Genomic DNA, 19,588 nt, shown 5'->3' on the forward strand with positions numbered 1-19,588 from the left:
CCAACTGCACAAAATATATTCTTCGGTCTTCGGGATCCTCATCATGTTTGCCTGGACGCAATATTCAGGGTCTTTCAGCTTGTCCTGCAAGAGTTGTTACCCTTTGTTTTAGTCCATACGAATGTGCTGCAAAGCTGCTCAGTGAGCTTTCGTGTCACGCGTTGGGAGACGCTGCTGGAAAATTTACGGGGACAGTATCTTATTTATGCTATAAGGATTTCAGCTTCCTGCTTAGTCTTACAAGAAAGGACAACATGGTTTCCTATTAAAATATACTCCAAGCATACATACATTTTGTCTTCAACCAGTTGAAACGGAAGCCTAAGCGCTGCGCAGTGGCTTGAAAGAGTATTTATGTACTTGCAAAGGTTGCCAGCAGGCTGTGTGCTTTACGACACGTATGTATGTTTATTCTTTTTATGTATATGATAGCAAGCACAACGGGATACGAGGCCCTCCAGTAACTAATGCATACTAGTGACAAAGAATTTTCTTTGTCATTTTTACCGAAGTGCGTATTTTCGAATACAGAACCTTTATTTGGGATGACGTTTTACTGTATGTCATCGTGTTTGCGTAGGAAGCAGTTGCCAAACATACAGCGAAGAATGGTTTCGTAGAATGCTACGCGTCTTACAACAAAAGCATACACTCAATTAAAAAGACATAATTATCTGTTTTCTCGAGAGGGTACTCTACATTACAGCCAGGTACATCTAATGGAAGTGTTTTGATAGTATTTGTCAGTAACTTTTTAGTTTAATCATCTTGGGCAATTATTCCAGCGCGGTCGTGAAATAATTCGGTAACACTATCTTGACGCACAGACTAACGCCCACGTAGTTCAGGATGTCTGATGTGACTGTCAAACGCCACAGGACACGAAAACTCTGCTGCCGTGTTTTGGGCAGTCCGTCTGCATATCAGCTGTATTTTCGAACTATTCTTCCAAAGCATCAAATATTTATAATATCCGTATAACGTAAAATCTATGATCTTGATCTTCATTGCCCGCTGCCTATGAAACACATCATACGGAACTACCTTTCGCATTATGTAGAATACAGCTGACACAGGTTTATCGAGTGAATTAATTCACATATAACAAAGAATTTATGGCTGCTGTACACTAAAAATCGCTAGAGTAGTGCAGGGGAAAAACTGTTGGCTTAAAATAACCACGCTGCTTAGGTACAGACCTATTGCCCCTGTCGAGCAAGTCATTGACGTTACTCTGGATACACACAGACAGATCGACTGACTTTAACACATACTAGGCTTTAAATTATTGTGTGGACCATATTGCCCCAATCAAATTAAAAGTAATTCCTATCTTCGATTCTGACCAAGGTTTTCCGTAGGTTTCCCTTTTTTGTAAAGTAAATGTTGGAAACAGAAATGTTCTTCCGAATGTTGCGTACTGGGACTACCAGTGCTCCAGTACCATCTCACCTGGTATTGGCTGGGAAGTCCCTCAACGTACACGAGACATGACTTTTTCAGACTAGAGTCACGGGTAGGTAGCACGAGACTAACAAATCGATCTTCTATTTGGACTGATTTTACGGATTATTTCCAGTTTAGTTCGTAAATTCGTCATACTTATAGATATATAATTGATGTGACGTAGTTCAGTATCGATGTGACGTAGTTTATAGCTGCTTAACACTATTGCTCTAATCGGATACTGCTGGCTTTCCTCTCCATTTTGCGCTCTTTACCTCGCATTTGCCCGCGTCGTTTAAGACCAGTTTCCATTAAATACTCGGAATAGAATGTTTGAGGAAATCTGTCAGCAGTTCTTACAGTTTCTCGGAGTACGCGCTTTCCTTTAGACAACAACGTCACTAGTGGGTAATATGACGGTATTGCTTAATGTAACACATTATGTTTCAGAAAGAAGTACAGAATTCTGAAGCAATATTTTCGGATATTTACTACCATTTCAAGTAGGGGTAGATGGCATCACGGATCCGTAATTTCTGTATCAAGTCGTGCCAAAGTAAAACTTTTCGCTTACAGAAAGTACTTTTGAAAATAATTTGGTTGAAAGGTCCATAATTATGACAGTAAATATTACTGTTACTCCATCTAGAGAACTTGAGGATTTTCTCACTAGCCGACGTTCTGACGCAGCCATTGGCTAAGAAGCGTCAGGGACTAATGAAAATGACTAAAGAGCCGAAACGGTACAGTCAATGAACAGTTAGTGTGAGCATTGACAACCTTCAGGGCCTATAAACAAATTTAATGAGTTTATGGATGCTTTGCGTCAGTAACATGGTAAATATGAACAAGCTCCACACATTACTCAAATCGAAGAGATAATCCTTATTATCAGGCATAGACCTTCAAACGTTGCTGGAACTATCGAAAATAGCCCACTGAACTGTTGCAATAGCTGTTCATCAAAACCAACTGTATGAACATTCTGTTTCGACAAAAAGCGGGAAACCCAATAACGAACGACGATTTACAACAGCAAATGTCTTGGTGATAAACCACTGGAAACTATAACAACCGTAAGACGCCTAGGAATGGCCTTTCCGAGCGATCGCAAATGGAATGACCACATATAACTGTGGGGAAAGCAGACTCCAGTCTTAGATTCTTTGGAAGAAAATTAATTGCCGGCCGAAGTGGCCGTGCGGTTCTAGGCGCTACAGTCTGGAACCGCGAGACCGCTACGGTCGCAAATTCGAATCCTGCCTCGGGCATGGATGTGTGTGACGTCCTTAGGTTAGTTAGGTTTAACTAGTTCTAAGTTCTAGGGGACTAATGACACAAGTTGGGTCCCATAGTGCTCAGAGCCATTTGAGCCAAGAAAATTAATTACTCCGCGAAGGAAATGGTTTACAGACCACCTATAAGATTGATCGTTGAGCGTGGCTCATCACGCTGCGACCCTTACCAGACCCTTAACTTAAAACATTCAAAGAGAAGCGGCGCGTTTTGCCACGGGATCGTTTAATAAATGCGAGAGTATTGCGCAGATGCTCAACAAACTTCATGGCAGATGATACAAGAGAGGAGTTCTGGATCACAGGGACGTTTACTACTGATATTGCGAAAGCGTACCTTCCATGAAGAATAGGGCAACAGAACTTCCTCCCATATACGTCTCGAAAAAATGAGAAAATCAGAGGAATTGGAACTCGTAAGGGCGTTTATTGAGGAGTCATTATGCCTACGCGAAGGGGACAAGGAAGGCGGAATCAGTTGGTGCTACCAGAAGTACCCTCCGCCACACACTGCACGGCAGACTCCAGAGTCTGGTTGTAGATATTTCGGGAATCCTCTGTTCGGATGAAATGAAATGATGGTGTGGCATTGTTGGCCGGGAGGCCACATCCGCCGGAAGTTCGGCCGCCGGTTCGCAAGTCTTATTTCAGGCGACACCACATTCGGCGACTTGCACATCAGTGTTGATGAGCCGACTATGAGGACAACGACACACCAGTCCACGAGCGGAGAAAAATCTCCAACCCGGCCGGGAACGAACCCTGGCCCGTTGCGTGGTAGGCAAGCACGTAAGCACTCAGCTAAGCAGGCGGTCTCTGTTGGGATAATGTTGTTCCTTTAGATGCCGTCTTCGTGCATTGTTCCTGGAGCAACTATACGCAAAGTGGAAATGTAGTTTACTCCATGTGAAACGCTCAACGTCGCAACCTACGATCCGGAATCACTATTTACCCGACGACCAGGTGACCCGACAACAGCTGAGCATCGCCTAGCGTCGTTACTAAGTGTCGGTGTGCCAATATTCATGTATTCGGAATGATTGGATATCTTCAAACTATAATCTAAGTACAATTATATAAAATTACATATTTCTACAACATTCGATAAGGGGAGAATCAAAATTCTACCAACAAAATTTCAGAAGGTGTTCGCGAATATTTTCTGTGTGTTTTGGTTTTAACGGACCCGTAGTCTCCATTAGCACGTTACAGAGTCATTGCATTTCAAAAATGGCTCTGAGCACTATGGGACTCAACTGCTGAGGTCATTAGTCCGCTAGAACTTAGAACTAGGTAAACCTAACTATCCTAAGGACATCACAAACATCCATGCCCGAGGCAGGATTCGAACCTGCGACCGTAGCGGTCTTGCGGTTCCAGACTGCAGCGCCTTTAACCGCACGGCCACTTCGGCCGGCCCATTGCACTTCGTCTGATCTCTTGCGCTCCTGTAACTATACAGCAGTATAATAAGCATATGCACAACAGCACAGATGTCGACGGTATACGATGTATGTCTTGTCTGGAAACAAACTTTTTCTATATACCCATGGTAGACCTACTCCCTGTTGATTAAAGTAATGCTCTGCTTCATTATTCACCCTGAAGCCTGCACTCATGGTATTGTTACGTCTTGGGTTTATTTTTCGGGCAGTGTCAGTTGTGCGTTAGCAGTGATACACAGAAGTGCAGTGGACAGATTTACTGATGAAGAGATGTCCGATACACACGTCGTGCACGGAGTTCACTAATAGTAGAGCGGCACATCCACACCTATGCTCAGTTGTTCCCACAGCAACGACAACCATATCACAGTATTTTTGCATCACCTGACGGTTGTTTTATGTCCGGTACATCCACACCTATGCTCAGTTGTTCCCACAGCAACGACAATCACATCACAGTATTTTTGCATCACCTGGCGCTTGTTTTAAGTTGTTTGTTTTCGTTACTGTGTATCACAGGTTTTATCACTGCTGTGAACGTTTTTTCACATATAGAAAGGTAACTGGCACAATAAACCGAATAAATCGTGAAAGTTCCCCTTTGTATGTAAAGAATGACAGTGCTGGAAAAACTCTTACGTTATTTGATTTTCAAACAGCTGAGCAACACTGAACGTACTCAGGCAGTTCTCTCTTTACTTATTCTGATCATCACTAAGCTGACACACAATATTTTTAGCTCAGTGCAATATGACTTTCAATAATCGCTACAAAAGAATGGCCCTGACTAACAGTAACCTATACCTCTCATGAATCACTTACCTCAGAAAAATCTTCGTTACTCGAACTACTGCAGTACAGCGAGCGCCAATACTGCCAGCTAAATAAAAGATTCTAACTACTGAAGGCACTAACTACTGATAGACATAGTTAGCAAATGAAAGATTTTGATAGAGAACAAACAATGTATTTACCGTAATAGTGTTCAAAAGTCATAATATATATATCAGTTCATGACAGCCAGTCTTACAAATTTATTCTTTCTGACGGACACACGTCCAGATCGTCCGCTCATGGTAACCTCTCAAAACTCTGGCATCTCTCTCCCCACATCCACCACTGTTGAGGGCTCACCTCCAACTGCCCAACGCTACGCGCTGTTCACATCCAACTGCCCAACACTACACACGTGAGTATTCCAACAATGAGTCCAACCAGCCACAGACTGCACACAGCGCATTCAGCGATTTTCATACAGAGCACTACGTGGCGTTACCAACATAAAAATCTAAACAGCCTGTTTACAGTCGTTATTACATTGTTACTCTGTAATGAGCCACCGAAGACCAGTGACCCTTATACCAAAATACCAAAAAAATATCGCTCAACAACCTCCGACGTTTTGTCGGTGGAGTTCGAGTTCGTCGTGTATAATACATGACGATAATACAGTGCCTGTATTGTTCAGAAGTACGATGCAATTTCTCTTCGGACATGTATGCACAGACACTGCAGCGACTGCAGCCATTATGAAATATATGAAATGTAATCATAGCTGCGAATAGGGACAACTGTCGGTTGTATAATGGAATGACAACAGGAAAATGTGTGCCGGACCGAGATTCAAACCTAGAGTTCCCGCTTATCGCTAGCGGTCGCGTTACTATTGGGCTATCCGAGCACGCAGACCGAAACTTCCATACTTAGTCAACTGTGGTGTCACCGCCAGACACCACACTTGGTAGGTGGTAGCCTTTAAATCGGCCGCGGTCCATTAGTATACGTCGGACCCGCGTGTCGCCGCTGTCAGTGATAGCAGACCGAGCGCCACCACACGGCAGGTCTAGAGAGACTTACTAGCACTCGCCCCAGTTGTACAGCCGACGTTCATAGCAAAGGTTCACTGACAACTGCGCTCTCATTTGCCGAGACGATAGTTAGCATAGCCTTCAGCTACTTTTGCTACGACCTAGCAAGGCGCCGTATTCAATTGATATTTATTATGTGAAGCATGTATCACTAAGAGCGATGTTCTACAATTGTGGATTAAAGTTAAGTATTATGTCAACTACTTACTTTATTTGCTACTATTAATTCCTTTAACTGTTCCAGACCTCGCGCCAGTCAGCGTGTAATTAAACGCGTGCATTTCGGCCTCCTCTAGAACCACAGTGTTGGATCTTCTGCCAACACTACATCAACCATGCCTCTACAACCTGCATCGAACATCCATTAGGCTATGTGTATCGCCATACAGGGAGACATTTTAACTCAAAGTCATTTTCCCGGTGTCGGCGTATAAATACGATATCGCAGTGCCTCCGTTCTTCAGAAGTACGATGCAATGTTCTTTGGGACATGCATGCATGTCTGAAAGAAGATTGCACCGTTCTTCTTAACAACGGAGGCACTGCGACACTGTGTTTAGCCGCCGATACTAGGCAGCGACTTACAATTAAAAATGACCTCCCCTGTACGGGAATTATATAACGTATTTACGAGCATAGGTTGTGACGCGGGAAGATGACGTATGGAAGTCTGGGTCGGCCGTGAGTCATGGGCGGATAGCCAGAGAGATTAAGGCGACCGCTGGCATACAGCGGGATATCCTGGTTTGAGTCTCGGTCCGGCACACATTTTCACTGTCGTCATTCCATTATACAACCGACAGTAGTCCATATTTACAACTGAGAATACATTTCATCTATAGTACAGCCTGTGCGTACTAATGAATTTTCGACCTAGATTCTGTAAATGGAAATGCCGTGTGGCTAGGGCCTCCCGTCGGGTAGACCGTTCGCCTGGTGCAAGTCTTTCGAGATGACGCCACTTCAGCGACTTGCGTGTCGATGGGGATGAAATGATGATGATAAGGACAGCACAACACCCAGCCCCTGAGAGGAGAAAATCTCCGACGCAGCCGGGAATCGAGCCCGGGCCGTTAGGTATGACATTCCGTCGGGCTGACTACTCAGCTACCCGGGGAGGACATTCTGTAAATAAAAGCACTATTCAAAGACTGAAACATCGCTGTGTATTTAAAGGAAATAAAAAAAGCAACGAGAATAAAAGAGTTACCGCTGGGTGTGGCGGCACTTAATATATAAATCCATGTAGCAATGTGCTGAGAATAACAGTACGATAGATACTTAAACTGCAGCCCACGTCGAAGTTATTGGAGACATGCAAGGAAAAACGGTCGTATATTTGCTCAAATGACCATCGCCTCAAGGGGTTTATGGAATTCACAAAATGCTTGCATCAAGATGGTCAGAACGGAAGATTGAAGCCACTGCTCTACAACGCGAATCTAGCGGTTCGAGTCTTGCGCCATCACGTCCGGTTGTTGGCGGTACAAACCTATTCTGCTCATACAACTCCTGTACAAATATCTTTTTTAACTCGAAATTTTCATAGTTTATTGGAAGAAGATTCTGATGATCCTTGGATGGAACTGTTCGAGTCTTCAGTCCGAAGATTGATGCAGCTCTCCACGTTAGCCTGTGCTGTGCAATCCTCTTCACCTCTGTGTGACTACTGCAGTGTACAAACACTTGCACCTCCTTACTCTAATCTAGCTTAGGCCTCCCTCTGCAAATTTTACCCTGCCAGACTTGACTTTATTACAAACTGACGATTTGTTGATGCTTCAAGGTGCGTCCTATGAACTGGAAATGAGCGTTTGGCATCATTGGCCGGGAGGCCCCTCGCGGGGCAGGTCCGGCCGCCATATCGCAGGTCTTATTACATTCGGCGCCACATTGGGCGACCTGCACGCCGGATGGGGATGAAATGATGATGAACACAACACAACACCCAGTCCCTGAGCGGAGAAAATCTCCGACCCAGCCGGGAATCGAACCCGGGCCCAGAGGACGGCAATCCGTCACGCTGACCACTCAGCTACTGGGGCGGACAGTCCTATGAACTGATGCCTTCTTTTAGTCAAGCTGTGTCACATATTTCTTTTCTTCCCAATTTGATTCACTGCCTTTTCGTTACAAATCCAGACTGCCCATTCAAGCCTTAGCATTCTTCTGCAGCACCACATTTCAAAAGCTTCTATTCTCTTCTTGCCTATGCTGCTTGTCGTACACGTCACACTTCTGTTCAAGGGTAAATTCCAAAGAAATTCCTCGAGAAAAGACTCCCTAACATTTAAATTTATATTTCATTTTGAAAAATTTCTCTTTTTCAGAAATAATTTTTCCCATTGCAAAAAATGGAAATGAGCGTATGGCATCGTTGGCCGGAAGGCCTTATTCGGGGAAGTTCGGCCGCCAAGTGCAAGTCTTATTTTATTCGACGCCACATTTGGCGACTTGCGCGCCGGTGATGAGGGCAAATCTGCATTTTCTGTCCTGTTTACTTCCTCCATAATCATTTTTTGCAATTCATACAGCAAAACCATCTACTACTTTTGGTATATCATTTTCAATCTAACTCCTTCATCGTCGCCTGATTTAATTCGACCACATTCCATCGTCCTTGTTTTATTGTTGTTGGTGTTCGCCTCACAACCTTCTCAAGGCATTATGCATTTCATGAAACTTATCATCCAAGTCCTTTGCCGCTTCTAACGCGACTACAAAGTCATCGGAAGAACCCCCATAACGGGATGAGTTTTGGGGAGAGTAAAATTAAAGATGGAAATAATACAGGAGCCTACTGCAAATGCGAATACATCGAGCGACACAAATCACATGTTGACCATTGTACTTACAATTCAGTTGAGAAGTTAAATCACAATCAAAAATAGGTGTCTCATACATTGTCAAAACTCACTTGCCACGAAGAAAGGATACTCAGAATTATGCTTGTAAGTTTTCCTCAACAAATGTAACATTTCACAAAGTATTTACAGGGATGGAGTAGAAATGAATGAAAAATCGAAACTTAACCGACATTAATTTCATCACTGTGTCCTGTTGTACCACACCGTTTCTCTTGAAGTGGATCGAAATCTGAAAAAAGTGTTTCCTCAACAAATGTAACATTTCACAAAGTATTTACAGGGATGGAGTAGAAATGAATGAAAAATCGAAACTTAACCGACATTAATTTCATCACTGTGTCCTGTTGTACCACACCGTTTCTCTTGAAGTGGATCGAAATCTGAAAAAAGTGTGAAAGAAATAAAAATAATTTACTCCATGAAGTTACAGATGTGACGACACAAAAGGTGACACGGTTATGAAAGACAAATAATAATATGTGAAGCTGTTCAGATATTATTGCTTATTAATCCCTTCTTTTCCAACGATAAGGTGTTACCGATTGTTACACTTTTTATAGCTTTTCGTAATTCACGTTTTGGCAAATGTGTTTCATAATTTTGTAGAACTTTGCAGAGGACGTGGCATTAACAAATAGACTGAAAACCATAACAGACAATAGTTTGGAAACGACATTGTGTTGTTATCTCCTGTTATCTATTTTACAGAAACAAATTTGTTTACTGAAATACAATAACTGAATACAAAATGGCTTCGTTCGGCTTTGTTTACATTATTTAGCTCTGTAGTTTCGTAGCAGGCAGGATTTGAATAAAAAATAGTTCTTTTGTAACTGATGGGCATCCCTCTAGGAAACGACTGCGTGCATGTTAATGTTTCATTTACCGAACTTTATTTATCTAGCAATACGGCTCAAATACACTTCTCGTGTAAGGGAATAAAGTAGATAAACAGAAAATTTCGTAACAGAACGCAGTTTTTATTTTATTTCTTTCTGTTGACTATGTTCCGCTGACATTTTCCAAACTGATGTCATTGATATTTCTTCATGTCTATACCACAACCCGAAAGTGTCACGTCTATTTATTAAGCTTCCTGTTTACTCGTGGAAAATCATATTTCTTTGCCGGCCGAAGTGGCCGTGCGGTTAAAGGCGCTGCAGTCTGGAACCGCAAGACCGCTACGGTCGCAGGTTCGAATCCTGCCTCGGGCATGGATGTTTGTGATGTCCTTAGGTTTAACTAGTTCTAAGTTCTAGGGGACTGATGACCTCAGTAGTTAAGTCCCATAGTGCTCAGAGCCATTTGAACCATATTTCTTTCGTGGTCGTATAATTACTTGTGCGAAATTATATCTGTGTCCTTTAGAAGGAACTTTCTGTGCTGGTTCGGAAAATTAAAATTCGTAAACCTGAACCGAACAAAATAAGCTAGCTTTGCTAATAGCTAACCTTGTTTTTTTTCACTTTAAATGTTTGTTTTATTGGAGCTCTGGTGGGGGTGTTTTACGTCAGTCCACAGACCCATCATTGTCGTGATGAACATTCTTTGTTTGCTGGTTTCATTAAACTGTTGCGAGGTAACTCTTGCGACCCTCAAAATGACTGTGTTTGGTCGCCTCGCTTTCAAACTTCGCTTAAGCCGTCGTGCCACTTGCGTACCTACGTTAATCGATTGTGCGCTACAACTTTTAGTAGTTACCGACTTTCTCTTTTCTTCTAGAAAGCGATTAATGGATCTAGCTGCCTGAAACGCCCAATGATATTTATTAGCATCTTGTTTTAAAATATGGCTAACAGTGCAAATAGATTATTAGAAGCAACTGGCTTTGAAAGACGGTATCAAAACTGTCAAGAACAATTCTATTGTCAGATATTGCGAACTAGTTTGTAGCCTCAACGTCTTGCAACAGTAATTAAACCCATCTTGTTAACACCGTTACTTAAAAGAAGAGTAGCAAGTGACGTATACTGAAAAAGTAAGCTTAGAACTTATTTTACAAACCTATAGACTCAAGCCATATCTGAAGCGTGAATCACGTCAAGTTTTATCCAAAATAGGAGATAGTTTACACGCTACAGAATCGTTTAGCATTCTTGTATATGATGGACACGGTTGACTCAGCGGATTCTGCGTGTGGTGTGAACAGAAGTCGTAAATTAATGTGTGGCGTTTCGTCATAACATACACTTATCTATACGTCCCCTACAGCACATGTTGGGCAATTTAGTTGACGATATTCTGTTGCCTCATGAGTTTCGTTGAAGTGAAAAACAATGTATGTTATATCTTCGTACATCCATAATTGAAATGGAGGACAGTGGGACGTCAGCTGGTATAAATTTATATTAAAAATAAAGAAATTCCTCCAGCTGTATTTAAGGTCCAATTTATTTTGGCAACTAGTTTCAACGTTCAGCCCCATAAAGTTGTTGACGTCAACTGCGTGCGGCTGATACTAGAAGTCAGTGGTGAGATACGCACGTCCATATCTCACCACTGACTTCTAGCATCATATAACCCAGAATTACCCAGTGTACACTCGTTATAACCTCAACTCTTTGGAATAGTAAACGGTGCTCAGACTACTCGTTTCTCCAAGCCCGCCAATTAAAACTTTGCGCTGGTTTACCAACACACTGTCTCTTATTACTTTATTGTTTTACTTTTCCGCCAGTTGATTTATATTTCATTGGTCAAAAACATACTGTCGTTTAATGGGGGAGAAAATACACCTACAAAAGCTTTACCGTCGTGCACTGAAATATTAGAGCTATCAGTACATGGACCGGAGGGAACAACAGCTAGTACAGTACAAGGTTCAGATTTCAGCGTGTTAAACAGAATTTGAGATTTGACGACAGCAAAAGTTGCGGAAAAGTTTATAATGTCCAACAGCGAACAAATAAGGAGAAATATTTAAATATCTAAGAGGATGGACAGAATTTAGTTTGACAGGAAAAAGCAATGGGAGCACGAATAAACAAAACGAATTTAGGATACAGACTCGCTGTGAACATCTATTATACAATAAGCGGAATCTCCCGATCAATGCAAAATTAAAGCATTACGAGACACTGTTCTGCACTTAAGTCTTATACGCAGCAAAAAGACTGAACCTTGTAACAAGGTAAGTTAGGAGGTTAGAACGTGAGGAATGTTGGTACCTCGGAGGAGATGGCAAGTATAGAAGACGAAGGAACCAAGATAGAGACACTCTAAAACACCGTAGGGAAAAGAAGAACCACGTTCCGCGGACACACCATTAGAATGGATCGGAGCAGCTTGACACACCAGATGCAGTTTCTTGCTTATTAGAGAACTCAAGTACGCTCGATACAAGAGGTACAAAGAAGTCTGGAAGAAACGGGAATACGGATAACAGAGATTTACAACAGGGTGACTTTCAAATAAAAAAAAAAAATCATAGGTTTCCAGGACAGAATTAGATCTAGGATAAGAACATAATGGGCAGAAGTGCAAAGACTGAAATAATATCGTCCAAGAATAAAAACCAGAAGTAACGAAGTTGATAGAAATTAAAGTGGCCATCAGAGGGCCAAAAGCAAAATAAGAAAAAGAACAATTCGCTTTTACGTTTGACTTGTTTAATTACTTACAGCATGCCATTATGAGCTTACATAGACTGCCTCATTCATTTACAGGGCTTTATGTACGAAAGGAAAAGTTAGTAATCTACGATAAACAGTACTGTATGTAACCTTCTTCTTGGTCTAACAAAACATCGCGTGGTGAAACTGTCATACTGAAACGAAGTGATTGTTTGCTGTTTAATAAAAAGAATTGTCGAACATTCATTGACTAAAGTTGTCAACCACCGGGCACACATAATGTGAAAAGAGGTAAAGTACATACTGTATGTAATTTAAACAAAAAAATCTTATGTCAACACATTCCTCACCTACATAAAATTTGTGTGAATGTGTTTCAGTAACAATGAAAAACACACTGAAGACGCCACAATTGTGTTGAAACGTGTTTGGGGATTAAAGAATAGAAATAACTGTGTACTTGCAAAACGGCAGGCCCTCTTTAATTCATTAATAATGAATACTCTCAAAATACCCAAGGAAGAAGTGTTAGTTCCCTCTTCAAAGACGGTGGTTTTATGTATATCAGTCATTAACACAGTTAGAGGTGTGTGAACGCTGAAAGGCATAATCAGTCTTAAATGATGATGATGAGTCATTAACACAAGGAAGCGAACTAATGTGGGTCCTCAGATACAGATATGCAATAAAATATTTTTTTTTCTTTGTTTCAGTATTTTGTTCTGATAAATTTCTAACACTGCATTTCCAGAGTCCACAGCTCGTGGTCTCGAAGTCGCGTTCTCGCTTCTCGGGCACGGGGTCCCGGGTTCGATTCCCGGCGGGGTCAGAGATTTTCACCTGCCTCGAGATGACTAGGTGTTTGTGCTGTCCTCATCACTTCATCATCATTCATGAAAGTGGCGAGATTGGACTGAGCAAAGGTTGGGAATTTGTACGGACGCTGATAACCGCGCAGTTGAGCGCCACGCAAATCAAACATCGTCATCATCATCATCATTTCCACAGCCTCTGTTTTACTGCAGTGTATTCTCATTGTCAGTAACGCTTTGAGTGCTGTACCGGTCTGGCGTCCAGTTGCTCGTGTTTCGAGTTGCGCAGTTAAGAAATAACTTCAGCTTTGTAGAGCAACAATGCGTCTTGTACACACAACTCATAGCTAAATAAAGGAATATAATTTTCACACGCAGATAAAAGAAAACACCATCTCACAGTCTCCATTATGAATGTCTCGTAGTATTCTGACATAACGCGTGTAGCACAAAGCCGTTGCGGATTAAGCTGATGCACTCAGAATATGAGGAAATTCCTGCTAAGAAAAGTTTTCATGTATTTCCGTGTCAATCCTGTGAAATAGAAGCCTCTCTGTTGCGATACGCGCAGCAGGCGAAATGACTGTAATCGCAAATTATTTGGATTTACCTCTGTTCGAGGTTACACACTAATTCGTTCTTCCTTTATTACAGAATTTGATGAACTGCACCAGCAAAACGTGTTGCACTGAATAACAGACGGGACTGTTGAATGAAAATTTAATATTTCTAATGACGTTTGCGTGTTACGAATGTCTCATGGTGGACTCTGGCTTACGAATAAAGAAAAAGACAACTGTTGTTAACAAGTTGTCGGGCCAAAGAGTGATTTAAGTGCTATAAACAATATACAAGATTCAGTGGGTAGGTGAAGGAGGGGAATCAACCGATATAGAATTGACATGCTGGTAAGGCTAGATAGGTTAGCAACGGCTGGCAAGATAGGGGAAAAAAGACTAGTGTGAGAAGTCGATGACTGGAATACGTTGCACATGGTCTATTGGTGGCCATGTATGTGGCAAGCTTGCGCTAGATGTGCAATCTGGCACAGGACAATACGATACAGAGGACGGGATAGAAGTGACAGGAAGATTAACGACAAATTACTGAATTTTTGCGAATAAAGCCATGTAGAACGTATAATATATTTTAATCTGTTGCGACGTTTTAGCTTCTACCATCATCAGATCAGTAATTAATATTAAAACAGCACCAGAATGAGAGATGCTATTTATACGTTACCAGTCGACCAACGTAAAGAACTGAAAAATTCACCCATCAAAACTTATAACTCAAAAAACATATGTAAGACATGTGCAGTATTTTTAAACAAGGCAACGTATTCCTCACCAGTGCCACCTCTCAGCTAACGCTTCTATTTTTGTGAACTTTCGAGTCTAATTGGCAATTGTTGCCCTTCTTAGGTTGTATTGTAACTGTCACTGAGATTTGTGTTATGGGTGCTAAGATTTGATGGGCGAATTTTTTACTTTTATACTTCTGTCGACCGATAACGTAGACATAACACCTCATTTTCTTGTGCTACTTTAATCTTAATTGCGTCATAATAAATGCAAGTACTTTAAACAATGTCGATGGCTTTATACGCAAAATTTCATAACAATCGCGGTCTCGTTTAGAGAATTTACTTCTTTTACTAACAAGATTAAGCAACATAGTGAACTGTTTTGCTTTTGTTTGTTAGTAGAATCGTAGTTTTGAATTGAAGGAGTTGGCGGAAGAAAGTGCTTACTCACACCTATGTGTTTCGAGCTAATGCATTTTATATGTTTGATTAATTTCGAAGAGAAAAACACATGTACAATAAGATAAAATAATTTATGTAATAGACAGTGCTTGCGGTACTACTTATTATCAACATGTGGTGCATTCGATAACACAACATATAGCGTAATCAAAATAATCCTTACTAACTTGAGGGTTGGCATTTCCACCGACCCTTTCAACTGCCCTTGTTTGATGATATACGTAAATAAAGCGTTACGCTTCACAGAATGCTCGACTGCCTACACGCTGTTTGACCGTCATAGGTACAAAGAAAGGAGCGGATACAGGACAATAAAACAAGCAAATAATCGAAGTAAGTGTAGGTCCGGGAACCGATGGTTTCCCCGACACGATGTATTACGACAGGGTTTCTGAACACCTCACAACAGTCCCGAGGATCCGACCTCCAGATAGCACTTGAGGATAAACACATGGCAAGTGTTCCACATGGCCACCGTACATGGGAAAGAGCACATCTCCTCATCGATGTACGGTGTGCTAAAAAATCCCAGACGTGTTTCGAATGCGCTAACAGCCATCCACAATGCGTTCCTGTTCATCGACACTAACTACACGTCTGGAATAAACCAAAGCTTTTAAATATCCCCACACACAGAAAAAAATAACGGGTTGCAGTCGAGATACCTTGGAGACCATGCTATTGGAGACGAAAGACTTACGATTGGCTGCTTCAAGCTCAGCCTTAGTTTGACACCAATGGAAACAAACAAAAAATGTACTGTGAAGCGCACAGTTTCTGCACGCTGGACCCAGCCGCTTCGTGTGTCTACAACGCGATTTTGTAAACGTCCCTTTCACAACGCCTCTTCATAGCTCTATAGACGGCTATTGTTTTCACCTAAATCCATTTGCGTTTCGCAGTTGAAAGCCGTGAAAACTGCTGCCAGGTGTGAAGGATTTCCTTAAGTTCACTCGACTGTAGAAGTGTCTCAGTAATAAAGAATAACTGTATTAAAACTTCACGCATGATGCGACGTTTTTTCAGACTTGTCAGTGTTTATGACATGTCTCTTGAACTATATGTCGTACAATGATATATTGGTGCAAGTGCACTCAGCAGCATGTGTGGGTACGGTCTGCAAACTGTGTTGCGAATAGAGTTATTACCAAAGAAGTAATAAATTAAAACATCATGCACATGCGGCAGTTTTTCATGCATCTCAGTGTTTATGACGTCATATGTCCCTATCTATGTGTCACACAACGATATAATTTTGTAGGTAGATTTCAGAGGCTCATGAGGATACCGTATGAAAAATGTATTGCAAATAGAGTTAGTAGTAAAGAAATAATAAATTTAAACTTCATGCACAATGCAGGAATTTTTCACGCAGATCAATGGTTATGACGTCATCTCTCCTGAACTATGTGTGGTACCATGCCAAAATTTCTCAGGTGCATTTAGCGGCATATGTGAATACTGTTTGCGAAATTTATTCCGAATAGAGTTAGTAGCACAGAAGTAATAAATTTAAACGTCACGCACCATGCGGCACTTTTTCACGCATCCTCTTGTTTATCACGTGATATCTCTTGAACTACGGTAGGTAGGCGGTTCGTGCCCCAAAGCGATTGTTGCCGGACAGTAACCAATTCTGACTGAAATTTGTCCAGCGGAGGAGATGTGGAACGTACACACCTACACGTATCCATTTTTATGGTACTATGGATTTGAAACTTCCTGGCAGATTAAAACTGTGTGCCCGACCGAGACTCGGTCGGGCACACAGTTTTAATCTGCCAGGAAGTTTCATATCAGCGCACACTCCGCTGCAGAGTGAAAATCTCATTCTGGAGACTATGGATTTGCTTGTTTCTTTGTCCTCTATTGTACTTTCCCCTTTAGTTTGTAGCTATAATAGTCAAACACCATGTACATATCTACACAATTTGACTGCATGCATGAATGAGAGCTTGAGAAGGGGGATGCGACACCGAAAGTATTCGCAAAGAAGTTAAATATTTAAAAAAATAAAGTAAAATGAAAACACAGTGTAGTTGTGGAACATCTATTCCCAAAATTAATTCTCCGAATATTTCGAAGGCTTTAAGCGCGATAGTGTTTTCTCAGCAGAATGGAAAGTCAGCAGGACATATTTTAAATTCGGTAGCATGTCACACGAAAAGAAAAATGGTTGAAATGGCTCTGAGCACTATGGGACTTAACTTCTAAGGTCCCCTAGAACTTAGAACTACTTAAACCTAACTAACCTAAGGACAGCACATACATCCATGCCCGAGGCAGGATTCGAACCTGCGACCGTAGCGGTCGCGCGGTGCCAGACTGTAGCGCCTAGAACCGCTCGGTCACTTCACGAAAAGAAAGGCCGGACAGTTTTGGGTAGTCGAACCGAAAGCTCGGATTGGGGTAGGATGGGGAACGGCCCGGACTCGCTTTCGTAGATGTAGAAAAACCATGAACGACTAAAATCTGGATGGCAGGCGGGCATCTGAATGCTACCTCACCGAAAATTGCACGTCGTCCCGTATGCTGCACGCAGTGTAAAGGATAATAGTGCTGTAGCAGTGCCGGTAGTATACGAGAAACATCTCCTGTGTTCGTGCTTGTTAATGTGCGCACTTTCAGGAGCAGGAAACAGGGCACATCCCCTGTTACTATCCCGTCTGTCGGCCGAAGACAGTGCCTGCCCGTGCCGGAAGAGGACGGCGGGCGATTAATTGCCGCAGAGTAGAGGAGCGTTCCGGCCTCGTTGAAGCCCGACCGTTGCGCATCCTTTGCCATCTCCCCTCCACCTCGCGGACCGTCGGCTAAAATTGATAGCGGCGACGCGCTGCGCCCCCGGGAGAGAAAGAGTTAAGTTATTCATTGGATGGCGAGCGATTACGTATTCAGGGGCGGGGAAAAAGGGAGGCGTGTCCGATTATCACGTGACAACCGGTTGCGCCGCGCCCAGACTGGATAAGCGCTCCTGTTCTTACAGCACTAATGGCCGGACACCGAATACCGGAACACACTGCACGCGCCACGGTTGTGCCTGGAGACTTGCTACATCTGCCTCTACATACTTACTCCGCAAGCCACCACGCGGCACATGGCTGAGGGCACATTGTACCACTGGTAGATACTCCCTTTCCTGTGCCACTATCAACGGAGCGACTGATCAATGACTGTCTTCACGCCTTCGTACCAGCCCTATTTCTCTCTTCTCTTCGCGGTACTTACGCGAAATGTACGTTGGCGGAAGTAGAATCGTTCAGCAGTCAACTGCTAACACAGATAATCTAAGTTTTCTTAACAGTGCTTTGCGAAAAGAACGTCGTCTACCCTGCCCCCCCCCCCCTCCGCCCCCCCTCTCCATCAGTGATTCCAGTTTGAATTCAAGAAGCATCTTGTGTAACACTTGTGTGTTGATTGATCCTAAGGTAACAAGTCGAGCAGCACGCCTCTAAAGTGCTTCGATGCCTTCCTTCAATCTGACCTGGTAGAGAACGCAAACACTTGAGCAGTATTCAAGAATGGATCGCACTAGTGTTCTATATGCAGTCTTCTTTGTAGATGCGGTACGTTTTCCTAGAATTCTACCAACAAACAGGAGTCGAGCATTCGCCCTGTCTACAGTTGACCATATCAGATCGTTCCATTTCACATCCCAATGCAACGTTACGCCTGGATATTTAATCGTTGTGACTATCTCAAGCAGTACACCACTACTGTGTCATATTCGAACATGAGAGAGTTCTTTTCTGTACTCATCTGCATTAACATACATTTTTCTAAATTTAGAGCAAGCCACCATTTGTCACCCTGAAGACACATTCTCATTCATCCTTTAGCTCCTTCAGTCACTCAACTACAACACTTTCACCTACACTAAAGAGTCACTAGCAAGCTGTCACAGACTGCTGCTGACCTGCCGGCCGAAGTGGCCGTGCGGTTAAAGGCGCTGCAGTCTGGAACCGCAAGACCGCTACGGTCGCAGGTTCGAATCCTGCCCCGGGCATGGATGTTTGTGATGTCCTTAGGTTAGTTAGGTTTAACTAGTTCTAAGTTCTAGGGGACTAATGACCTCAGCAGTTGAGTCCCATAGTGCTCAGAGCCATTTGAACCAATTTGCTGCTGACCTGTCCATTAGATCATTTATGTATGTACATGTTGTCCCAGAAATGTTGCAAGAAACTTCGAGGCATTGCAGACGGTGTCTTGAGGAACAAATAGAGAATAGGAACTAGTGTTTGGAAACGTCATCCAACAGAGCTACACTGCATCGAAGTTACAGTCGTCGACGCCTGCTGTTAGGCCACCCCTCCGGCAGGAAACGTGACTTTGTCCGCTGACGGACCACAGGCGGAGCGTCTCGCAATGCTGTTTGTTGTTCAGTGATCACGACTGATTGCCACGATCGCCAGTGGAGAAGATGGAGCCAGCAGCTGCATAGACAAGCATTCATTATCGGCTACAAATGCGATGATCTGTTGCCTTGGTAAATGACGGCTTCAGACATGTGTTTCCATC

The sequence above is a fragment of the Schistocerca serialis genome, chromosome 6 (assembly GCF_023864345.2).
Source record: "Schistocerca serialis cubense isolate TAMUIC-IGC-003099 chromosome 6, iqSchSeri2.2, whole genome shotgun sequence".
In the NCBI taxonomy this organism is placed as follows: domain Eukaryota; kingdom Metazoa; phylum Arthropoda; class Insecta; order Orthoptera; family Acrididae; genus Schistocerca; species Schistocerca serialis.